This window comes from Nerophis lumbriciformis, linkage group LG23, assembly GCF_033978685.3.
Source record: "Nerophis lumbriciformis linkage group LG23, RoL_Nlum_v2.1, whole genome shotgun sequence".
NCBI classification, from domain to species: domain Eukaryota; kingdom Metazoa; phylum Chordata; class Actinopteri; order Syngnathiformes; family Syngnathidae; genus Nerophis; species Nerophis lumbriciformis.
The window spans coordinates 30,874,219-30,901,399 of NC_084570.2; the positions used below are offsets into that span (position 1 = coordinate 30,874,219).

Consider the following 27,181-nt stretch of genomic DNA (forward strand, 5'->3'; position numbering starts at 1 on the left):
AAGAACAACATTATTTACATTAGAATTTTGCCAAGAGTGACATGCAGTTTTTATTTCACACGACTAGTTTTTGATCAATTAATAGAAAAACTTGATTTGAATGATTCAATGGTTTCTCTAAAAAAGTTGTTACAAAATTGGTAAATCTAATGTTTTTGTGAAAAAAATGGGAGATTTTATTTCCAGGCCACATCTCCCAGAGGAGTGGACAAGTCCTTCAGTGACAAGACCAGTTGGTTAGTTCCGCTATGGAGAGGCAAGAACAGGGTCTAGGGTCTGGTCTGCATGATTTATTGACAGCCAAACAGCACCTGTCTCTCACCACATGTCTCACATTCACTCCTAATATCAATATTCCATCTGGACTTCCAGGAATGTTGAGTCCAGACACACAAGAAGAAAAGAAGGTCCCAGACATGGTAAAGAACATCTCACATGACAAGCAGCATGGAAGGAAAAAGCAACTGTTTCCATCCGTTAGAGACTTCAGTCTCTGACACCATCATGAAAAATACCTGCATGATCAATTTTTATACTGTTTGTCCTCATTCGGATCATGGCTACAGAGGTTTTAGGTAAAGGTCCTTAAGGCCACAAAGATCAATGTGGACCAAAATGACAAGATTTTAAACTCCAACATACTCCTAAAAATCTGGGCTTGATGTATAAAGCTAAGGCTTTTATTTCCTGTCCTTTAGACTTTTGTAACGCCCTCTGGCCTTCCTAAAAAGAATATCAGAAGTCTACAATGATAACAAAACTCAGCTTTACGCGTGCTGACGAGGACCAGAGGGTGGGAGCACATTACACCAGTTTTAAAATCGCTGTGCGTCTCAGGGTGGATTTTAAAGTGCTATTAATATTTTTTAAATGTCCTAATGGCCTTGCGCCTTCTTATGTATCTGAGCTGCTTTACCGTATCGACTCTCGTGGATCCTGACGTCCTTCGGCGCCAAACTTTTATCTTTACCAAGGATCAGAACAAAGAACAAAGCTTTTAAAACTGACTAAATCAGGTGTTTTACTGATCATTTTGAACTTCTTATGTTTCTTAATTTGATTCTGTTTTTTATCAATTTTGTTTTGTGTTACTATTGCAATACTCACTATTTGTATTCATTATTTATATTTTATTTTTACATATTTAAAAATACTTTTCTACAATTTTTCAGATATTGTTCATTTTTAACATTCCTCAATTTATTAATATTTTTATTGTTGATAGTGCTGTGCGTGTTTTCTTCTCTTCTTGGCCATCACGGGCGAGAAGGTGGATCCAGCATATGTAAACATTTCATCCTGAACACGTGAAAGCGGACCTGGATTTTCACCCTGTCAGTACGTCCGTGATGCAGGAGCATTTCAAGCGAATGTCGGACAAAAAAAAAGATGCGCTTGTTAGCTAGCTAGCTGACAACAGAGAGACAGAGTTGTGTAAAAAAATAGATTTAAGGGGACCTGTCATGCAAAAGCAATTTTTCTTACCTATTGGTACTTATTTTTGTGTATTTAGGATCTGCTTAAAGGAGCCATATGGAATAATTTAATGCCAAGTCATCATTAAATGGCCCTGATATGTCAAAAGGCATTAATAAATCATGGTATTTTCCAATACCTCTATAGCTGATAACAGTAGTTCAGCCGGGATATGCTCGTTTAAAAATTAGATTTACAGCCCCGAAATGTTATTGTTTTCGTTTCGATGCCCCGCCCGCTCAATTAAAAAGTCTGTGAGTGTGTCACATCCAGATTGCCAGTTACGCACCGCCATCTTTGTCGAGCTACTGCCTCTGGTAAAGTTACTAAACATGTCAGACCTTAGTAAATCTAAAAGGCCTCGGCATCATTCTCAAATTATTCATGACAAAGTGTGACAGTTTGACCCCACACTGTCACTGTTTGACCTTTGGACTTCCTCACAAACCGTGCACATTTGTTGGGAAGCTCAACATGGACACAAACATTCAATCTTGTTAGCCAGTGAAAAGCATGTGCTCAACAAACAAATTGTTACCTGTCACTCACCATGGCTCTGAACAATTGACCAAAAGAGTCAGGGTGGGGTTGAGGGCTTTATATAGGTGACCACACCTGCATTCACTAATTAGGCCAAATTTGGGTCGAACCATGATCTTCAAATGCTGGGTGTTACAGAAGGACACTGGACATTTAAAAGTTGTGTTGTCTAAGCTTGAATATACTGTGTACAAAAATGACTGCTCTACACATGCAAAAGTACCATGTGAATACTTTTTAGACATGTGATGGTTATTTATGGTGAAATTTACAAAATAACTTTTCTTAATTCCCCCTGTCAAATTGGTCCCAGCTAGTGGGCGGGGCTAAGGGCTATTTAAGTTGGAAGATGCTGTTTTTCTGACAGTCTGCTGTCGGTCACTGCCAGAGAAGGTTCTCTGTCCTGAGCAGGAGTTTCGGTCTCCATGCATCAAACATCTACTGAGGTGAATATTTTGATGATGAGATTATGTTGTGTTGTAACCGGTTAAATGAGTTTTGTTGAATGCTAATTGATTTTGCTAAATCTGTTATGATTAGTTAATTCTTTACTTTGACATATTTGATTATTGACCTTTGACTATGAGTACATGTATTTTGATATAATGAATGATTTATCTTTTGATTATTTTTAATATGCTTATTTTGATTAATTATATAGGCCTATTTAAAGCATGCAACTTCGAAATGTATTTAGAATATAAATGTACTATATATAATATACGATACTAATATTGCCTCTATTTATTACATTACAGATTGTGGGTGCTTTGTTTTTTCTGTCGTTGTTCACCTTTTGACACTTTTTGGGATTTCAATAAATGTTTGTAAACTGTTACCAACTGCGTGCCTTGCCATCCTTGATTTGAAAGTCTGGTTTGCAAAGGTTACATTACCTTCACCCGAGCCTGGGTGTGACACAAAGCCAGAAACAAAACTTTGAAAGATGGAGACCATTGAAGGCGGAGAAGATTTTTTCATCCGACGCCAAACTTGCTAATTTCCTCCTTGATAGCTAAGTCAGGCATTTACGTTTTCTTCCATGTATTACTTGTAATAAATGGAAATGGACATTTGGTATGTAAACTATATTGTCCAATACAGTCTATGATCTTGTCTAACAAAGACAGTATGTTCCTGCAACCAATGATGAGCATGCTAGCCCGGTCAATGACACATGGACATACAGGCTAACGGGGGTAATATGTGCCCGTTAGCCTGTATGTCCATGTGTCATCCAACTGACAGGAAACATATATTTTGGACAAATAAATCATATGTGGATATGGGTAGTGTCACTGCCTATTTCCTTCTCAATATGCTGATACGCTGAGGAAATGAGTTCCAACATTAGCACGGCTGTCATCATGGCAATGTGAAAGGTATGGAGACAGCCAAATCACATGATGAAATAATTCCTCATTGGTGTTTGCATATTGTGGACTACATGTACCAAGTTATATGGCAATCTGAAAGGTTTGAAACAGTAGTCTATAGGCATACCTTGGTAAATGTCTCCTCTTTATAACCATTGCTAGCGTTGGTTGTAGTTGATTTTAGTCTTTGTTTTCTGATAGTACTGACAATAACCATAGGATTGCCATTTGTTGTGATATTGAACACAGGCATGACGTACATCTTCCTGAAAATAGCCTCATTGCTGTGTAAAATGTGTTGGTTAGAGATTTGTTATTGCCAAACGCTTGTCTATTCAGCTATTATGGTCCCAGCCCCTCAACCCCTAGTAAGAGGCAGTGGAAGTTTGAAGTTCCTTGGAGTAGCCCAGTCCATCCAGCTGGATTCGGCTGCATATCTGGCAACCTCAGTCAGGGGGAGGGGACTGAGGAATTTTGACTGTGATTGCAGTACCATTTCTGGCCACATTATTACATATGGCACCTTTAAGTTTGAAAACGTGAAATCAAAGCATGGAGGCATGGTGGGCATAAACATCATCTATGCAACATTTGGACCAAAGAAGCCCCATGACATGTTATGTAGACCACCATCAAGTGTTTACATGTAAAAAATATTCATAATACAAACCCTAAAATCAGTGAAGTTGTCACGTTGTGTAAATCGTAAATAAAAGCTAAATACAATGATTTGCAAATCCTTTTCAACTTATATTCTATTGAATAGACGGCAAAAACAAGATAATGTTCGAACTGGAATTTTTTATTTTTTTTTAATATTAGCTCATTTGGAATTTGATGCCTGCAACATGTTTAAAAAAAGCTGGCACAAGTGGCAAAAAAGACAGAGAAAGTTGAGGAATGGTCATCAAACACTTATTTGGAACATCCCACAGGTGAACAGGCTAATTGGGAACAGGTTAGGGATGTCCCGATTCGATATTTGGATCGGATCGGCCGCCGATATTTGCCAAAAAATGCGTATCGGCAAAGCATGGGAAAATGCCGATCCAGTTTAAAAAACAACTCCGGTCCGTGTTTTCCAACGCACAGATTCAAATAATACATTCCACTTTTCTGCTGCTCCCTACTTAGGTTCCGCATTTTCCAGCACACCTTCAACACATCCACAAGTCTGGATTCTCACGCAGTTGCTTTTAGCTGCTGGCATTACACTACAGGCTCTTCTCACTCCTTCTGTCTCCTTCTCACAGACAGCAAGCGCAACTTCTTACACACGTCACATACTGTCACGTCATAGAGGTAGCAGAATGGCTAACGTTAGCTGTGATGCTAGCGCAGCCGCTAAGGTGCGCGCCTGCTCAAACGTCCTCTGCGCACGGCAAATCTATGCCCCGCACAAAATCAAATAAAAAAATAAGCGCATAACAATTTCCGACACACGGACACGACAGAGAAAACAGTTTTCGTCATCATTGTTCAAATATTGCAACGTCTGTCGAGACGCTTATCTCCATTCGGTGCCACACGTCCACACCATCAAAATGCAAGGCAAAAATTTCCACAACACCGTCTGAAAAAATTAGTGATTTTTTTAGTTGTGATTTCCTTCTCTGCATGAAAGTTTAAAAGTAGCATATATTAATGCAGTATGAAGAAGAATGTTTTAATGTAAACATGCAAGCCTTGAAAGAAAATTTTGAAAATCAAGACTACATTTCCTGCAATTGGGTGCATTTCTACCCTATATTTTAACTTTAGATTTATTCTCATATCAAACTCTTTTGGCTGTCTTTTTGACACTTACATCCAGCGCCCCCCTCCACACCCTGGATTATAAATAATGTAAATAATTCAATGTGATTATCTTGTGTGATGACTGTATTATGATGATAGTATATATCTGATAGTATATATCTGTATCATGAATCAATTTAAATGGACCCCGACTTAAACAAGTTGAAAAACTTATTCGGGTGTTACCATTTAGTGGTCAATTGTATGGAATATGTACTTCACTGTGCAACCTACTAATAAAAGTCTCAATCAATCAATCAAAACACATAGAATCATCATACTGCTGTGATTATATGCATCAAGTGTTCATTCAAGGCTGAGGCAAAATATCGAGATATATATCGTGTATCGCAATATGGCCTTAAAATATTGCAATATTAAAAAAAGGCCATATCGCCCAGCCCTAGTTCAATGATGCCATTTCTGTTTGTCATGTATAATTTTGTCTATTTTGTGTTTATCCTTGAATAAACAGGTCAGTTTCTTGTTACCAACCATTGTGTATTATTCAAACTCCCCTAATTCAGCTGGCTAGTTATCAAGAGTACTAAAACCCTTTTCAACATGATTCTGACAACGAAGTAGGCTAAATAACTTTAAACTTTAATACATACTTGGATAGGCCAGTATCGGTCAGTATCGGTATCGGTCACTATCGGTATCGGATCGGAAGTGCAAAAACAATATCGGTATCGGATCGGAAGTGCAAAAACCTGGATCGGGACATCCCTAGAACAGGTGGGTGCCATGATTGGGTATAAGAGCAGTTTCCATGAAATGCTCAGCCATTCACAAACAAGGATGGGGCGAGGGTCACCACTTTGTCAACAAATGCCTGAGCAAATTGTCCAACAGTTTAAGAACAACATTTCTCAACCAGCTATTGCAAGGAATCTAGGGATGTCACCATCTACGGTACGTAATATCATCAAAAGGTTCAGAGAATCTGGAGAAATCACTGCACGTAAGCAGCTAAGCCCGTGACCTTTGATCCCTCAGGCAGTACTGCATCAAAAAGCGACATCAGTGTGTAAAACAGGGGTGTCAAAGTCAAATACAGAGTGGGCCAAAATTTTAAACTGAACAAAGAAGCGGGCCAATGTTGAACAAATTAACCTTTCAATAGGGACCCAAACAAGTTTTGCATTGAATATTGAACAAGCAAGTCTTATATAAATTTATAGTGACATGCAAAATCGAGTTTCAAATAATGATAATAATTAAAAAATATCAGTGGCATATCAAATACAATTTAAATAAAAATTGAATGCCTCTTTTCTACTTGCAGCCTTCTGAGGTAAATATCAACATTAACTTTTTCCACACGCTAATAAATTTGAAAATAAAATAACAATGAATAAACCAACCATTCAGGACTTTAAACTGCTCATTTTGCAACACACTGATCTAATCTGATGTGCCCAAACCAGATACCTGCCATCTTTTCTTGGCTGCTAGTTCATTCATGTCGGGGCTCAGGCTTTGAGCTGAGGCAACCTTCATTATCGAACAAAGGTGTTCATCAGTCCTTATATCTCGTAGTCCACCCGGACCACAGTCTTGGGGGCGTGCCTTAAAGGCACTGCCTTTAACGTCCTCTACGAGCTGTCGCCACGTCCGCTTTTCATCCATTCTAACAACGTGCCGGCCCAGTCACAAGATATGTGCGGCTTCTGTACGCACACAAACGTGAATGCAACGCATACTTGTTTAACAGCAGTACAGGTTACACTGAGGGTGGCCGTATAAACAACTTTAACACTGTTAGAAATATGCGCCACACTGTGAATCCACACCAAACAAGAATGACAAACACATTTCGGGAGAACATCCGCACCGTAAAACAACATAAACACAACAGAACAAATACCCAGAATCCCATGCAGCCCTAACTCTTTTGGGCTGCAATATACACCCCCACTACCACCAAACCCCGCCCCCTCCGTGCGTCGGTTGAGGTGGGCGGGGTTGTGGCGGGCGGGGTTTGGTGGTAGCGGGGGGTGTATATTGCAGCCCGGAAGAGTTAGGGCTGCAAGGTGTACTTTAATGTTGTCATTATGGTGGTACTTGATGAATACTTAGGTCTACTACACTACTGTACTTTAATGTTGTCATTATGGTGGTACTTGATAAATACTTAGGTCTACTACACTACTGTACTTTGATGTTGTCATTATGGTGGTACTTGATGAATACTTTGGTCTACTACACTACTGTACTTTAATGTTGTCATTATGGTGGTACTTGATGAATACTTAGGTCTACTACATTACTGTCCTTTAATGTTGTCATTATGGTGGTACTTGATGAATACTTAGGTCTACTGTACTTAAATGTTGTCATTATGGTGGTACTTGATGAATACTTAGGTCTACTACACTACTGTACTTTAATTTTGTCATTATGGTGGTACTGGATGAACACTACTGTACTGTTTAAGAGTAAACAAACTGTGGTGAAACATCTGGTTGACTGGTGCAGAACCAACAACCTGGTCCTGAATGTCAACAAGACCAAGGAGATCATTGTTGACTTCAGGAAGCACCAGTCCAGCCACGCTCCACTCTACATCAACGGCACAGCGGTGGAGATAGTAAGCAGCACCAAGTTCCTGGGGGTGCAGATAACTGACAATATACCCTGGTCCCTACACACCGGAGCTCTTGTAAAAAGAGCTCAGCAGCACATGCACTTTTTGCGTCGGATGAAAAGAGCACAGCCCCCCCCCCCCCGTCCTCACCACATTCTACAGAGGCACTATAGAGAGTCTGCTGACCAACAGCATCTCTGTCTGGACTGGAGCCTGCAATGCCTCAGACTGGAAGTCTCTCCAGAGAGTGGTGAGGACGGTGGAAAAGATCATCAGGACTCCTCTTCCTCCTATCCAGGATATATATTTATTTATTTTATATATATATATATATATATATATATATATATATATATATATATTTATATATTATTTATATATATTTATTTATATGCACCTTATTGCTTTTTTATCCTGCACTACCATGAGCTTATGTAACGAAATTTCGTTCTTATCTGTGCTGTAAAGTTCAAATTTGAATGACAATAAAAAGGAAGTCTAAGTCTAAGTCTAACTAAAGGTTTAACAATAGTTTCATCTGGTGTAGCCAGGTCAGGATGTGGACTAGACCTCCTTTAGTCCAAGACTGGTCCAGTGGGACCAGTTGGTGGTTTTTCCTCAGCAGAAGTCCCCAAGGAGGCAGACAGAAGCCTTTGTGTCTGAGATGGCAGCTGCCTAAACAAATTCCTCAAATATTCCCCCGTCATTTTTACCAGAAGACTCCTGGTGCCGCTGACGTTAGGTGACCAGTGGAAGTGCAATTAGCCACTTAACGTTTTGGACTGTCGTTATTTATGTTGCTCATCCTTACTCCTACTAAATGAGTACAGCTCCTTCAGCTACCGTAAATTGCGGACTATAAGCCGCTCTTACGCTTTGAATCCTGCAGCTTATAAAACGGTGCGGCTAATTTATGGATTTTTCTTCGCTAACGGCCATAATGCAAATAGTTTTTGTTAAACACAAGCAGAAACATGTTCATTCCTGCTGTTTAAAGCTTTGAACCGGAAGTAGAAGTGCCGTCCACTATTTGTCCATAGCGTTTCTACTCGTATGGAGTCATCACTCCAACGTTTGTACATTCTACAATATAACGAAAAAATTCTTACTTACTAAACCATTCCATGTGTGATGTCTGCAAGGAGTGTTTTCATGTATATTTGTACTTGCTATTGTAATATAATGAAGTTAGCGTAGTTAGCATTAGCTAATATGCTAACAGGTTCACGAGTGTCTGTGTTAGTATTATTCACTTACAATGGCATTCTTTTTGTATTGTTTTAGTTCCACAAATTCCTCAGTAAATTCACCAAAACGTCACCGTGGAGTTATTGAGTCTTTTTAGCAGATTGTAGTAGTGGGTCCATGACGATGACTTCTGTTTTGTTTTATCAGCCGTTTTACTGCCGTGTTACAGACACCGTTTGGAAACAATTAATGTATGTAAATGAACATTTACAGAATATTTTTACAACGTATAAATCTGCGACTTATAGTCCGATGCGGATATTATAAGGAAACATTTTATTTTCTAATATTTAGTGGGTGCAGCTTAAATATCGGTGCACTCAAACAGACTCAATAACTTCTCATTTTCTGGACAATTTATAAGTTATTGAGTCTGTTTAGCTGATTGGAGAGCTAGCTTGCACAGCTAGTGGGTCCATGACGATGACTTCTGTTTTGTTTGATCAGCCGTTTTACTGCCGTGTTACAGTTGGAAACAATTAACTGTGTATACAACTCATGTCCCAACGTATATATCTGTGGCTTATATATGGGGAACAATTTCTTATTTTAAATTTAGTGGGTGTGGCTTGTACAGTGGAAAAATAAAGTATTCCTTTGGCTCTAGACTGCCAGTGATAATGATATTTGTAAGAAACAACACTATGTGTTTTTCCCACTTGCCTGTGTATGAAAAGTGCTACATAAATAAAGTTTGATTTGATTTGCGAGGAGGTGAGGATTAGTGATTTAGAAGCGGCTCTGCACTGTGGAGGGACATTAGCCGCTAGCTTGTTAGCGAGGACACTAACAAGTTGCAGCAATATCAATCTGACGTCCGTGTGCTGCTCGTATGCTCAAGTCTCTAAACTTTACCGAATCACTTTTCTTTGAGTGTCTAAAATGTGTCTATAAATCAAATTATTATAACTCAACAAAACACATATCAGAGTCATATTCATTTAAATTGAAATCTTTTAACACGTGTATGCCAGTAAAGAACATTAAAATACTCCCTAATAATCAAATTTTATGATGTAAACACATAATTTCAGAGTCATATTTATTTGCATTTACATTTTTTTACACGTGTATGCCAATAAAAAACATTAGAATACTCCCTAATAATAAAATGTTATGATGTAAACATTTCAGTCATATTTATTTGCATTGACATCTTTTTACACGTTTATGCCAATAAAGAACATTAGAATACTCCCTAATAATCAAGTTTTATGATGTAAACATAATTTCAGAGTCATATTTATTTAAATTGACATCTTTTTACACGTGTATGCCAATAAAGAACATTAGAATACTCCCTAACAATCAAGTTATATGATGTAAACACATAATTTCAGAGTCATATTTATTTGCATTGACATCTTTTTACACGTGTATGCCAATAAAGAACATTAGAATACTCCCTAATAATCCTACTCAGTGGCCTATTGGTTAGAGTGTCCGTCCTGAGATCGGTAGGTTGGGAGTTCAAATCCCGGCCGAGTCATACCAAAGACTATAAAAATGGGACCCATTACCTCCCTGCTTGGCACTCAGCATCAAGGGTTGAAATTGGGGGTTAAATCACCAAAAATGATTCCCGGGCGCAGCCACCGCTGCTGCCCACTGCTCCCCTCACCTCCCAGGGGGTGATCAAGGGTGATGGGTCAAATGCAGAGAATAATTTCGCCACACCTAGTGTGTGTGTGTGACAATCATTGGTACTTTAACTTTAACTTTAACTTAATCAAGTTTTATGATGTAAACATAATTTCAGAGTCATATTTATTTAAATTGACATCTTTTTACATGTGGATGCCAATTAAGAACATTAGAATACTCCATAATAATCAAGTTTAATGATGTAAACACATCATTTCAGAGTCATATTTATTTGCATTGACATCTTTTTACACGTGTATGCCAGTACAGAACATTAGAATACTCACTAATAATCAAGTTTTATGATATAAACACATCATTTCACATAGCTCCGCCTACTTTGTTACATTACAGCGTGTGGCGTCGTCTTGCATCAATTTGCGGCTTTAAGACGCCAAAGAAAGCAAACAAAGAGTCCCTCCCTAACTGTCCATGGATACCACCTCCACCTGATAGCGTGCTGCCTGCAGGCTCCACAGGAGAAGAATAAAAGGCCTGAAATTAATCTTGTCTCTCACTGAGCGCGTGTGAACAAGTTAGCAATTAAAATGAGTCACTCGATATTTTAAAACAGTAAGTTTTTTTTTAATTGTTGCCTATACGCAGAAATGAAAATACATAAAATAACGCATTCAGTGCAGAATGTCGTCATTTGTGATTTTTTTATCGTTTGAAGAGGATTATACAAGAGCAGCAACACTTGAAATACGCTTTTTTTTTTACATCTTACCACACACGAGGTATATTTGCACAAAGTATCGGTATCGGATTGGTATCGCTGATATCAGCCTGAATTTTACTGGGTATCAGATCGGAAAGAAAATCAGCGGTATCGCACATCACTGCCGTAAACACTAGTAATGGAAACAACTTGACCAGCAAGTATGGAGTGGAATTACTGGCAAAACTCCACAAACACACAAAAATATTTTTCTTTACACAAGTAAAAAAAAATTTAAAAACATTTCTTCATTAAAGAAAACGATAAGCAGGTAACAAACTTTTTTTCCTATTAAAAAAACTATTGGAATGTAAAAAACTAATTATTCAATCTAAGAAAAACTATTGGCAATTGTAAAAACAATTTTCTTCAATTAAAAAAACAATTTGCAAGTAAAGAATGTTTTTTCTTCAGTTAAAAAAACAATTCGCAAGTAAAAAAAACATTTTTTTATTTAAAAAAACTATTTGAATGTAAAAAAAACATTTTTTTGCAATAAAAAAACATATGCAAGTAAAAAAACTATTTTCTTAATTTAAAAAAAAACATTTAAGTAAAAAACAACATTTTTTTCCAATTAAAAAAACGATTTTAATGTAAAATAAACCAAATTTCTTTCAATTAAAAAACTATTTGCAAATATAAAACCATTTTTTTCAATAAAAAAATTATTCGAATGTAAAAAACATTTTTTTAATAAAAAACAACTATTTGCAAGTGTAAAAATAAGTTTCTTCAATTAAAAAACAATTATCAAGTAAAAAACAATTTTCTTCAATTAAAAACATTATTTGCAAGTAAAAAAACAACATTTTTTTCAATTAAAAAAAAATATTCGAATGTAAATAAAATAAAAATTTGTTTCAATTAAAAAAACAATTTGCAAGTTTAAAAAAAAAGTTCAATTAAAAAAACGATTAGCAAGGAAAAAAAAGGTTTCTTCAATTTAAAAAAGTATTTGCAAGTAAAAACTAAACTACCTTTTTCAATTAAAAAAACTATTCCAATGTAAAAAAAAACCAACTAATTTTCTTAAAAAAAACAACTAATTTTCTTCAATTGAAAAAACAATTTACACATATAATTTTTTTTTCTTCAATTAAAAAAGCGATTCACAAGTAATTTCACTTAATATGGAAGTGATAACTTTTTGATGCTATTGCACTAGAGTCACCTTTTGAAATGTACAACAATGGTGCTTGATTGGATTTGTGTGCTGACTCTTCAACTTATGCATTTTTCTAAGATGAGACAGTCCTGGCCAGTCAACCTCTGACCTTTCACCGTCAGGTCAACACATTGGAATGTGTACTGGGGAATATTTCAAAGCACAATACTAAAAAATACTGGTTAGATGTGTGCGTCTAAAATTTAAGATTATCTGGTTAACTGTCACACATCTAATAGTTCCTCTGAAATATAATTTCTGCTACAACAGTGTTGTTTTCCACAGAAAGAGGATGTTGCAAACTCTACTTCTCTGCATTTGTTTACTTTTATGGTGCAACTTTAACACATTGCTTCTTTTCCCCTCATAACTGCAAATTGTTCATGCAATATTGCTACAATAAAAATAAGTGAGAATTGAAGCCTTCACGTGCCAGCCAGGGATGGAAAGAAGGTGTATAAAGTCAATTAAATGAAGTATACATTAGACCAGGGATGTCAAACTCCTTTTCATTGAGGACACGCAGTTATGGTTGCCCTCAGAGGGTCGATTTTAACAATGAGTAATGTATGAACATATATATACATATATATATATATATATATATATACATATATATATATATATATAGTACATTAACAATATATGTTTTTACATAAGCTGCAAAAAAATAATAAAAAATTACTTTAAAAACTGGAAGTTTTTACAGTAAAAGCAGTGTTGTTGTTTTTTACAGCATATAAAAAATGGTATAAATGGAATGGAATGGAGAAACAATACCACTGTTTTTAGCGGTAAAATTCAAGCAACAGAGCTGCTAGTTTGTTTTTTACGGTAAAATCTTCTTGTTTTAATGTTTGTTTGTTTTTATGTTTTAGTGTTTTACTGTGTATGGGAAAAAAACAGTACCAAAGTTGATTTTATGGTAAAAAACTCAAGTCGGCAAAATTGAACTGTAAAATCTATTGTCAATTTTACAGTCTACAATTTGATCGATAATTTATTTTGAAATCATAAGTAGTCTTGGGTTCAATCCCGGGCTCCGGATCTTTCTGTGTGGAGTTTGCATGTCCTCCCCGTGACTGCGTGGGTTCCCTCCGGGTACTCCGGCTTCTTCCCACCTCCAAAGACATGCACCTGGGGATAGGTTGATTGGTAACACTAAAATTGGCCCTAGTGTGTGAATGTGAGTGTGAATGTTGTCTGTCTATCTGTGTTGGCCCTGCGATGAGGTGGCGACTTGTCCAGGGTGTACCCCGCCTTCCGCCCGATTGTAGCTGAGATAGGCTCCAGCGCCCCCCGCGACCCCGAAGGGAATAAGCGGTAGAAAATGGATGGATGGATGGAAGTCAAGCAGATATTTAAGTACAGTATTTATCTTTATTTAAAAAAATATTATTTTTGGAATACATGATAATATAATATTTTCATAATATAGAATTTTAAACTAATTTCAAAAAATATATGCAAAACAGGTGAAATCTAAAGACAAAAAGTTGCAATGTTGACTAATAACACAAATCTGCCATGCAGGCGTTTTTTTTTCTTTAAAACTGTCATTGCTCCCCCCAAAAATGAATCAAAATCAATGTTATGAATTATTGTCATATTCAAGGCTCCAATTACTTCACATTAAATATTCCACTTTAAATATGTTTTGGGGAAAATTATTGCCATATAAATAAATGTTTTCTATGAAGAAAAGTGCTTACTGTAAAAACAGACGTGAAAAAATTGACAGATAGATCTGAAGTTGATCTGGAGACTTAAGTATTTGAAGCAAAAAAATAAAAAATAAAATAAAATAAAATGTATGACTTATTTTTAACACTTTTATGAAAATTTAATAAATGGAATGGAATGGAGAAACAATACTAATGTTTTTAGCGGTCAAATTCAAGCAACAGAGCTGCCAGTTTTTTTTAGTTTTAACGTAAAATCTTGTTGTTTTAATGTTTTTTGTTTGTTTTTTAATGTTTTAGGGTCTTACAGTATATGGAAAAAACTGTACCAAAGTTGATTTTACAGTAAAATAAACTCAGTCGGAGGAATTTAACCGTAAAATCTATTGTCAAATAACAGTCTACAATTTGATTGATCATTTGTTTTGAAATCATAAGCAGATATTTAAGATATTTATCTTTATTTTAGTTTCCCCCTTAGAGATAGGGTGAGAAGCTCTGCCATCCGGGGGGAGCTCAAAGTAAAGCCGCTGCTCCTCCACATCGAGAGGAGCCAGATGAGGTGGTTCGGGCATCTAGTCAGGATGCCACCCGAACGCCTCCCTAGGGAGGTGTTTAGGGCACGTCCGACCGGTAGGAGGCCACGGGGAAGACCCAGGACACGTTGGGAAGACCATGTCGCTCGGCTGGCCTGGGAACGCCTCGGGATCCCCCAAGAAGAGCTGGAGGAAGTGGCTGGGGAGAGGGAAGTCTGGGCTTCCCTGCTTAGGCTGCTGCCCCTGCGACCCGACCTCGGATAAGCGGAAGAAGATGGATGGATCTTTATTTTAACAAAAATTATTTTTGGAATACATAAGAATATTTTGATAATATTGAATTTTTAAAAATTATTTTTAAAAAGATATGCAAAACAGGTGAAATCTAAAGACAAAAAGTTGCAATGTTGACTCTATGTCACGACTTGGACTTTGGCTTGGTTTGTTCTCCCGAGGTGCAAATGAACATTTGGACCAGACATGGCGTTAAGGTGAAGACATCATTTATTTTACACTAACAAAGGAACAAAAGGCGCGCTCAAGGCGGATGTACAAACTTGACTAACGAAAACAAAAGACTTGCACGGGGGCAAAAAACTATGAACAACAAAAAACACTAACTGTGGCAATAATAAACAAAACTTACTTGGCATGGACATGAAGTGCGCAGAGGTGGACAGAGTGTGACATGGGTATGAATACGGGGATGTCGTCAGGACGAACAACAGAAAATGAAAAGCTTAAATAACACAGACATGATTAACGAAAACAGGTGCGTGACTCAAAACGTGAAACAGGTGCGTGACGTGACAGGTGAAAACTAATGGTTGCTATGGTGACAAACAAGAGTGTACAATGAGTCCAAACGTGGAACAGGTGAAACTAATGGGTAATCATGCAAACAAGACAAGGGAGTGAAAAGCCAGAAACTAAACAAAACATGACTAAGACAAAACATGATTACACGGACATGACACTCTAATAACACAAATCTGCCATGCAGGTGTTTTTTTCTTTAAAACTGTAAAAAAAAAATTTTTTTTAAATAAAAATCAATGTAATGAATTATTGACATATTCAAGGCTCCAATTACTTCACATTAAATATTCCACTTTAAATATGTTTTGGGGGAAATTATTGCATATTTTGTGTGTTTTCCGTATAAATAAATGTTTTCTATGAAAAAAGTGCATACCGTAAAAACAGATATGAAAAATTGACAGATAGATCTGAAGTTGACCGGGAGACTTAAGTCCTTGAAGCAAAAAAATTATAAAATGTATGACATATTTTTTACACTTTTATGAAAATGGAATAAATACAATGGAATGGAGAAACAACACCACTGGTTTTAGCGGTAAAATTCAAGCAACAGAGCTGCCTGCCAGTTGTTGTTTTTTTTACCATAAAATCTTGTTTTAAAGTTTTTTTTGTTTTGTTTTTTTTGTTTTAGTGTCTTACTGTATATGGGAAAAAACAGTACCAAAGTTGATTTAACGGTAAAAAACCTAAATCGTAAAATCTATTGTCAATTTTACAGTCTACAATTTGATCGATAATTTGTTTTGAAATCACAAGTCAAGCAGATATTTAAGTACAGTATTTATCTTTATTTTTGCGTAAAATATTTTGGGATTTTGATTGATTGAAACTTTTATTAGTAGATTGCACAGTACAGTACATAATCCGTACAATTGATCACTAAATGGTAACACACCAATACGTTTTTCAACTTGTTTAAGTTGGGGTCCACGTTAATCAATTCATGGAATACATGATAGTATTATATTTTGATCATATTGAATTTTAAGTTAAAGTTAAAGTACCAATGATTGTCACACACACTAGATGTGGCGAAATTATTCTCTGCATTTGACTCATCACCCTTGATCACCCCCTGGGAGGTGAGGGGAGCAGTGAGCAGCAGCTATGGCCGCACCCGGGAATCATTTTTGGTGATTTAACCCCCAATTCCAACCCTTGATGCTGAGTGTCAAGCAGGGAGGTAATGGGTCCCATTTTAATAGTCTTTGGTATGACTCGAATTTTAAAAGATATTCAGTACGTGATTTTTAATGTCAAAAGGGAAAGAAAAATATATTTAGTAAGAAAACATTTTATTTATGCATATTATTTCCAGGCTTTTTCGGGCCACATAAAACAACGTGGTGGGCCAGGTTTGGCCCCCTGGCCTTGAGTTTGACACCAGTGCAGTACAGATGGTAGCCACGTTGGGCTGCTGTGCTCATTTATCCATAAAAACATCTCAAGTAGCTTGCACATTGCTCCACGGTGATATGAGTGCTCAAAATAAAGAGTTGTTTGTGTTAGTTGCAACCTGCACAGACGTTGGGCCTCAGCTTTTGGAGCATCTTTTAAAAAAACAAAAACTGGGGGATTTTTAAAAGGGCATCAACTTGGGGGCGTTCTTGTGTTTCCAACCCAAAAGTCAAAAAGAAGAAAGTAGCATGCACAAAGTGGGAATGCTGCAGAAACAATCTCTGCAACGCAAAAGTTTGGCTCTTACCTCGCAGGCTAGCGAGCTAGCATCCGAAGCTAACTGCCTCCATGCAATCTTCGCTCTCCATCCTCTCACTTTCCCCACATTCCAACTGAATGCTCCTGGGCAAACATGAACCGAGTCTTTCCGACACGCTCCGGGGGTCCGATAGCAGATTTAAAGTTAAAATACAACCGCTGGCAGGTAGTTTTACTCCCAAAAGTAAACTTTTTTCTTTCCTGAAGGGGGGGAGTGGGAGGGGGGGGGGGGCGGGGTCGCGCTGGATGTGTGACACGTTCACGGTCTGTCGTAAAAGGGAGCGCTAATGTGTCAAACTGTGTTATGAATGATCAATAGAGATTGATTTTGGTCACCATACTGAGGAATAACGTTGGAAAAATAAACACGTTAGGTTCAATATCCGTTGAAATAATTTACTCGGTGAAAGCATGATGTCTCTGGGCTGTGATGTACAGTACTTACAGTATGGTCGTTTCTCTTTAAAAATAGTGCTGTTCTTTGATTGGTTGATTTTGTTACTCTCGTTATTTGGATGTTAGTCAGCAATGATGATTTATCATTATCGTCGCCATTATTGAGCGTTAAAGCTTTAAACTACGAGCTAAAATTATGTAATTGAATGCCACGCGCGGCGTGTTTATTTTCTAGAAAATCTCATCACTTTTGTAAACTACACTATTTTGTCAAAGCAAATAACAACAAAGCGATAGATTATTAAATAGGATACTTTGGTACAATATACTAAGATACAACATTTTCAGAATCCACGTATCGATTCATTAGTGAATCAACTGCAGTATAGTTATAACGTGATGACGTCATAACGAAACAAAAACTTAATTTGAATCTTCTCGCTTTCGTCTTAATATTGGAGTGCAGTAACAACAGCTGGCCACTAGAGGGCAGATGAGGTTCACGTCAGCGTCATTCACTGACCAGCAGCCAACGTCAGCAGTCTTAGTAATAATAATAATAATTATAATAACAATAACAACAATTACAATAATAGTAATAATAATAACAATAATAACAATCATATCAATAACAATAATAATAACAACAATAGTACTACTAATAATAACAATTATAATAATAATACTAATAATAATAATAACAACAACAATACTACTTCTAATCTTCTAATAGTAATATTAACTAGGAACTAGTAATAACTATAATGATAATTAATACTAGTAATAATAATAATGATATAATATGATACTACTACTACTAATAATAATAATAATAATAACAATAACAACACGTAGTACTACTACTACTACTACTACTAATAATAATAATCATAATAATAATAACAACAACAATAATACTTCTAATAATAGTAATAATAACTAGGAACTAGTAATAACTTTACTGATACTTAATAACTAGTAATAATAATAATGATAATAATAATGATAATACCACTACTACTAATAATAAAAACAATAACAACAATACTACTACTAATAATAATAATAACAACAACAATAAAAACAATAACAATAAAATAATAATAACAACTATACTACTATTACTACTAATAACAACAACAACAACAATAGTAATAACAATAATAACAATAATGATAACTACAACAATAACAACAATACTACTACTACTACTACTAACAACAACAACAACAATAATAATAATACTGTCATACAAAATCACCAAAAATGATTCCCGGGCGCGGCACCGCTGCTGCCCACTGCTCCCCTCACCTCCCAGGGGGTGAACAAGGGGATGGGTCAAATGCAGAGGACAAATTTCACCACACCTACTGTGTGTGTGACAATCATTGGTACTTTAACTTATACTAATGTATGACTATATTTAACTCTTTTATAAGTGGGGCCCTTTTAGGTCCTCAAGAATTTTGTTGGGATTTTTATTTTAAAAATGATTCAAATAATGATGAATTATTGACCTATTTAAGGCCCCAATAAATACTTCACATCAAATATTCCACTTTGGAAAAAAATGTGGGGAAAAGATTGCATATTTTGTGTTTTTGCCACAAAAAAAGGGTTTTGACAAAAACATATCATAAATAAAATACATTTATATCGATAGCGATCTGAAGTTGATGTAGAGATATATAAAAACAATAAAAAATATATATAAATTATTTTAAACATTTTAATGACTGAGACTCTTCTGCGTCCCTGGGACCAAACTTAATGGACTCTGAAGTTTTAAAAAATCTTCATGTTGTATGCGTTTTGACTATGACAAATGTCAAAATGGCTCCCGCATGCTTTGATTTTTCCCCTCAGTGGAAAAAAATTGCACACCCCTGCCGTAGGGTAATATGACTCAAGTATAAGTCAAAAGTAAACGTCCACATAATTACTTGAGTAACTCAGTGAAAGTAACTTGTGATTTACTGACAAGTTATTTTCATTGTATTGGCACGACATGCCTAGTTGCAATGTGTGTGCGTGTGAGAGACAAACAGGGCTAATGTTGTTAGCGTGTGTGCTACCAAAACATAAAACACATCTGCAACTTACCTCTACCTCTTTTCTCTCGTCGGAAGTGGAGTGAACATTTCCAACAGAAATATGAACATTTATCCCATGTGGCAAGAGGGAAACATGAAAGGACATAAAAGACCTTAAAGAGTGCAGAGATGATGCAACTTCTACATTTACAGCTACAAGAGTAAAAAAACAAAAAAGGAGCAATGAACACTCCACATTGCGTACATATTTGCACCGTGCATAGACAAAAACACCATTTCAACAAAGCCACCAAGAGAACTGACTCTGTCCTAGGCTGCCCACTAGCTCCCGGCCAACGTCCGGTCCAGGGAGACCGAAGCCTCCACATCTACAAGAAGGAAACATCCAGAACACAAAAGGAGGACACTTAAGAGCTTGTGCAACCAGCAGCCACTACATCTTGAAAAAAACAAACAATCGCTGACGTTTTCTTCAGCGCTGTAAAAAAGTCACTTTTAAAAAGTGTTTTAGGTGCGGTCATGTGTAGGGTTGGGTATCGTTTGAATTCGAACGATTCCGATTCCGATTCTTTGTTTCGATTCCGATTCCTGACGATTCTCGATTCCGATTCTTCTTTTACCATGCCGGGATCAATGTGTTTGACAGGTAGTCCCTGGAAGGTGGTATGTATTTTGGGTTGAGAGTTTTCACCATATCCCTGCAAACATAAACAAACTGCTACTGTTTAGCCCAGTATCAATTAGCTTAGCTCTAACGTTATTGCTTAACTAACCTAAATGTTGGAGATTCCACCTCTGAAAAGGGATGCAGTTTTTTGACTATGTGTGCAGTGACCTTACTGTGGCACTCTTCCGTCTGTGGCACCGACATCTTCCCCATTGCCGCTACGGTGAATGGAGTACGCTGAGCACATCGCGGAGCCTGGCTAGCAGGTTGTAAATTGTCTATGAAAAAATACGCGGGCTAATTTGTTAGCTGCCTCAACGTTGGCGCAAAACACATTATTTATTGCATATATATTGTTTTACTTACCATATTCGGACTGCAGTGCAGTCACCGAGGTGCCAGGCTGGGCGTCAAAGCCAGAGGAAGAGACAGAGGAGGACGGTCGGCGCAGCGCGTCGAAGACGGGACACGCATTTATTTGTACTCCATGAACTCGGAGGTGCTTCATCATGTTCGACGTGCACCCTCCTAAGCACGAAACAGTCTTGACGCACGTGTTACATTTCGCCGATATTTCATTTTTTTTAGTAAAATAAAGCCACACTTTCGATTGCCGACGCCCGCTATCCATGCTTGACTGACTCGCTCGGCTACATAGGCTCGGCTATGCTAACACTTCCGGCGGTGGGCGCTTCTTCGTTGGTGTTCAGCGGCTTCTTCTTCCGGTCGGCGGACTTATTCTTTTTTTCCGGTCGGCGGACTGGGTATCGAAACTAGGAATCGAAATTTAAACTTTTGAACGATTCCGGGAGAATCGGAAAGTTAGTCCCGGTTCCAATCGATACTCGATACTCGATACTCGATACCCAACCCTAGTCATGTGACTGCCAGACCTCCTTTGATTGGTGAAACAGAGTCATGTTTCAAACCAAAACAATGCGCCGTAAATTCCAGACTATCAGTTGCTACTTTTTCCTGCGCTTTGAACCCTGCGGCTTACAAAACGGTGCGGCTAATTTATGGATTCTTCTTCGCTAACGGCCATATTGCAAATAGTTTAGCAACTTCTGGACAAGTTCACTCACTGCAGGTGCTGCGGCTTGAATGTTCATAGTATTTCCTTCTTTTTAAAGTAGTACAAAATAAGTACAAGTGCCGTTCCGTCTTCCAGCCATCCATAGCATTTCTACTCTTATGGATTCTTCATTTATCACTCCATTCAATGTTTGTAAGTTTTACAATATAACAAAAACAATTTTTACTTACTAAAGTGTCCCAAGTGTGATGTCTGTAGGAGTGTTTTCATGCATATTTGTACGTGCTATCGTAATGTAATCAATCTAGCATCGTTAGCATTAGCTAATATGCTAACAGGTTTACGAGTGTCTGTGTTAGTATTATTAACTTACAATGGCATTCTTTTTGTGTTGTTTCAGTTTCACAAATTCCTCAGTAAATTCACCAAAACGTCACCGTGGAGTTATTAAGTCTGTTTAGCTGATTGGAGAGCTAGCTTGCGCAGCTAGCGGGTCCATGACGATGACTTCTGTTTTGTTTGATCAGCCGTTTTACTGCTTTGTTACAGACACCGTTTGGAAACAATTGCGGTGTGTAAATAAACATTTACAGAATATTCCTGTGTAATATAACTAATTTCACAATGTATATATCTGCGACTTATCGTCAGGTGCGGCTAATATATGGAAACATTTTATTTTTTTTAAATTAGTGGGTGCGGCTTAAATATCGGTGCGCTCTATAGTCTGGAAAATACGCTACTATGGGCTATCTTTTCTAGACGATTTAGAAGTTATTGAGTCTCTTTAGGTGATTGGAGAGCTAGTTTGCGCAGCTAGCGGGTACATGACGATGACTTCTGTTTTGTTTAATCTGCCGTTTTACTGCCGTGTTACAGACACCGTTTCGAAATAATCAAAGGTATGTAAATAAACATTTCTGTGTAAATAACTCATTTCACAATATAAATAGGTGTGGCTAATATATGGAAAATATTTTAAAATTGTTATCATATTCAATAATTATATCTAACCTACTTAACAGGATAAATGATATAAAAACATGTTCATCACAAAGACTTATCAAGGCTTAGGTCAGACTGATTACAAAAATAAATGTGATGAAAAATACATTTACGCAGTGATGAAGTAAATAAATGTTAACTAAATGAATAATAAAAAAAAGTATTTACTAAATTAAAGTGCAATTGAAAATATAGCTTCAGCACTATAGTCATCATTTTTGCGCTTAAGAAACTTCTATGACTTCATCTCCAGGCTTCTTCTGTTTGCGTAATATTGTCATTACTGCCACAACTGGTGGAAAAGTGTATTACAACTGAGTACCGCTGCACAGCTGGATTTTTTGTCGGCCCCGGCTCTATGGTAAAGAAACACTGCACTAATATAACATTAAATCATTACATAATTTCTTCATATATTTGTATTGCGGTCATTTTTATTTGTCTTTGTGATTTTATTTTAAGGTGCCTTTTTTTCTGCAAAAACATCAACCACACATCTGGTGAGGAAGGATTGGTCGTTTAAAAAACAGTTTATAAATATTTTATATTTTTAAAGAAATTCGAAAATATGGGTAGAAAACTTTTCTTTTATTAAATTGAAAGCGGACCTAAGATGACTGTAATCTCTAACACACTTTCTGAGTGGAAAATGGATTATTGTCACGACCAGAACAGAACTCTGAACACAGATGCAGGATTTTCAGAAACAGATATTTATTCTGAACAGGGAAGGGGTCCAAAACGGTAGAAACAAAACAGGCTATCAAAACCGATCTGACCTGACCACTAAACTAACAGCTAAACTAACAACTCAAAACGCTCCGGCTATGGAGGGAAAAAGGGTCTTAGAACAAAACTACTAAATACAACAAAAAGCGCTCAAACGGAGGCGATGCTAGGAAGCTAATCTTACCTGACAAAAGTCTACAAACAAAGAATCTCCCGTGGTTCAAAAGGTACAAAAACACGTGGCAATGGCTGAAGACAAGACTATGGCAAAGGAACGCTGGAGGTACGCACAAGAAGATACGAAACACTCTGGCACAGGACAGAAGGAAGACGAGACACTTATACACATGAGGGAGGGTGACACAGGTGGGCACAAATCAGGCAATCAGGAAAGACATCAGACCAGTGATACAGGAGGAAAGGCAAGTGATCTGAAACGAGCGGGAGAGTCAGCATTTCAAAATAAAACAGGAAATGTCAAAACAACATGAAACCAGACAAGACTTCACCCAGGTGTGAAAATTATTAGGGGAGGTTGTCTTTTAAGATGCAAATTAACGTCTCTACGCCCACCTCTGTACAATTTTGAAATATATACCTTGAAAATGAACGGTTCCTTTTTTTAGACATGGTGAACAAAGTTGTTAGAATGGTTTTTGCACATTTACACACGGAAATGTACGTTCGCTCCCGTTAGGACATGAAGGTTACACCCACAGCAGCTGTTAAAAGAAAGACAACACAAGTCAGAGGCATCCAAAATGGCCTGCAGGCTGACGTATAAATGCAGGATTTGACACAACGGAATAATTTACCACCAATATTCAACATTTATGAGTCAGAAAAGAGGATAATCATCAAAGGTTGTCTTTCATCACAAATTTCTTCTTCTATTAAAAATGTGTTCTTGGGTGTTCCATTCGTTCAAATAGAGAGATAGGAAATATATTTTATAGAGTCCTGAAAGAAGTGGTTGATAAAAGTCATAAAGTCAGGGAAAAAAGGAAATGGCTCTTAAAAATATCCCGTTCCACATCTTGTGCAATACAATCGCACCGTGCCGGCGTCTGCAGTGATCACTTTGTAAAATGTTTGTTTGAACATTTGATTTGTCTGAGAAACTTTCTGTGTTTCTCTACTATATTAGTAGTGTTTGAGAGCAGAACTAAACATAAAGAAAGGACAATTAGTTTGTGTTCTTTTGTGGTTGCTATGCCTAAATATAACTAGAAGACCTGCTTGTGCAAATAAACTAACGTCATGTTAAGTCCTAGTAATAAATATTGTGATTGTTGCTCCAATCCACCCTATTTTCATTCTCCTTTTTTATAACAGAAACTAAAAACTTAGTTGTTGTTGTGCAGGAAAGACAAGTGCTTTTTTGGACACAGATGACCACATTATATATTGTGTAAAAAATCCACTTCATCCTATTGTAAATATTTTTCCTTTTATATTTGCCTTTTCAAAATACGTTCAAATCTGTACTGCTGCAGGTAAATAAACAGTAGCCTAATGGGACTCTAGACCATCACCTGAAACCTAGAAGTACCTCCAGGCCACGTGATTGCAGTACACCTATTGCTCAATGTAGCTCACACGACTTCCTGTTCCTGTCCACAGCGCTAAGCACTCTGGGTAATGTAGTATGTAAACATTTACTTAATGTATTGATATATTTAACATTTATATGTCCATATAAGGCAATTAAGAAAATATTTTTTTGCAATGCTGACCTAGCAAAGAGGCAGCATTTCCATGTTAGAGAAGTTGAAGTGTGACGATAATCCCTCATTGTCTCTCATTTACCAACAAAAATGAATGCTGTGGATCACTCTCAACATTTGACAAATATTCTGAACGTCCGTGATTAAATGTGTTGGAACATAAATAATGTTAAAATGGACACTTTTCGAGTGTAAAACATACACGGAGAATGTCTATAACCTTTCTGTCATTATAATAAGATTATTTTTTATTAGTAGTTATAATTCTTTAAAATAGTACTAAATCCAAAACCAGTGAAGTTGTCACGTTGTGAAAATGGTAAATAAAAACAGAATACAATGATTTGCAAATCATTTTCAACCTATATTCAATTGAATAGACTGCAAAGACAAGATATTTAATGTTCACACTGAGAAACATTTTTTGTTGTTGTAAATATTAGCTCATTTGGAATTTGATGCCTGCAACATGTTTCAAAAAAGCTGGCACAAGTGGCAAAAAAGACTGAGAAAGTTGAGGAATGCTCATCAAAGACTTATTTGAAACATCCCACAGGTGAACAGGCTAATTGGGAACAGGTGGGTGCCATGATTGCTTCCATGAAATGCTTAGTCATTCACAAACAAGGATGGGGCGAGGGTCACCACTTTGTCAACAAATGTGTGAGCAAATTGTCCAACAGTTTAAGAACAACATTTCTCAACCAGCTATTACAAGGAATTTAGGGATTTCACCATCAACGGTCCGTAATATCATCAAAAGGTTCAGAGAATCTGGAGAAATCACTGCACGTAAGCAGCAAGGATGAAAACCAACGTGACCTTTGATCCCTCAGGCGGTACTGCATCAAAAAGCGACATCAGTGTGTAAAGGATATCCCCACGTTGGCTCAAGAACACTTCAGAAAACCACTGTCAGTAACTACAGTTGGTCGCTACATATGTACGTGCAAGTTAAAACTCTACTATGTAAAGCCAAAGCCATTTATCAACAACACCCAGAAACGCCGCCGGCTTTGCTGGGCCCGAGCTCATCCAAGATGGACTGATGCAAAGTGGAAAAGTGTTCTGTGGTCTGACGAGTCCACATTTTTCAAATTGTTTTAGGAAACTGTGGACGTCATGTCCTCCAGACCAAAGAAGAAAAGAACCATCCGGATTGTAATAGGCGCTAAGTTCAAAATCCAGCATTTGTGATCGTATGGGGGTGTATTAGTGCCCAAGGCATGGGTAACTTACACATCTGTGAAGGCACCATTAATGCTGAAAGGTACATACAGGTTTTGGAGCAACATATGTTTCCATCCAAGCAACGTCTTTTTCATGGACGCCCCTGCTTATTTCAGCAAGACAATGCCAAGCCACATTCTGCGCGTGTTACAACAGCGTGGCTTCATAGTAAAAGAGTGCGGGTACTAGACTGGCCTGCCTGTAGTCCAGACCTGTCTCCCATTGAAAATGTGTGGCACATTATGAAGCCTAAAATACCACAACAGAGACCCCGGACTGTTGAACAACTTAAGCTGTACATCAAGCAAGAATGGGAAATAATTCAACCTGAAAAGCTTCAAAAATGTGTCTCCTCAGTTCCCAAACGTTTACTGAGTTGTTAAAAGGAAAGGCCATGTAACACAGTGGTAAAAATGCCCCTGTGACAACTTTTTTGCAATGTGTTGCTGCCATTAAATTCTAAGTTAATGATTATTTGCAAAAAATAAAAAAGTTTCTCAGTGTGAACATTAAATATATTGTCTTTGCAGTCTATTCAATTGAATATAAGTTGAAAAGTATTTGCAAATCATTGTATTCTGTTTTTATTTACCATTTACACAACGTGACAACTTCTCTGCTTTTGGGTTTTGTACAATCATTTGACAAAGTATGTGCTTCTACTGCCATCTAGTGTTTACTTTTAAAGGGGTCCTTTACAAAAATCCAACTTTTCTTACCTGTTGGTATCTGTCTGTGTATTCAGGATCCCCACAATTCCTGGAAATGTGGAATCAAACCATGGAGGCATATCAGAGATATTTACAAAACAACCGTGCCAAATTCCAAACAATTTGAAACTTTAGTGACACATTTTGTACAGTTCTAACTTATATCTGTCAGTAGATTTGCTATGGAAGCGCTAAAAACTACAACACTGTCTTAGGAGGCTCGGCCTGGAGGAGGACTTTGGCATGTAAATAAGACGCTAAGTCTGTGTGGTATAAAACAAGTAAAACATCAATACAGTATTTGTTTTACA

General features: G+C 37.0%; 1 protein-coding gene across 7 annotated transcripts in view; it reads right to left on the reverse strand.

Annotated features, from left to right (window-relative positions):
• Positions 1 to 19,831, reverse strand: part of inavab (innate immunity activator b) — an 88,292-nt gene extending 68,461 nt beyond the window's left edge. For 4 of the 7 annotated variants that reach the window (XM_061984766.2, XM_061984768.2, XM_061984767.2 and 1 more), the window contains exon 1: positions 2,015 to 2,156. The gene's annotated coding sequence lies outside the window, so the exon portion shown is untranslated. Of the gene's footprint in view, positions 1 to 2,014; positions 2,157 to 17,305; positions 17,487 to 19,815 lie in introns of those variants that run through there. The other 3 variants (XM_061984765.1, XM_061984764.2, XM_061984763.1) reach the window with 3 other exon arrangements.
• Positions 19,832 to 27,181: the final 7,350 nt, after the last annotated feature.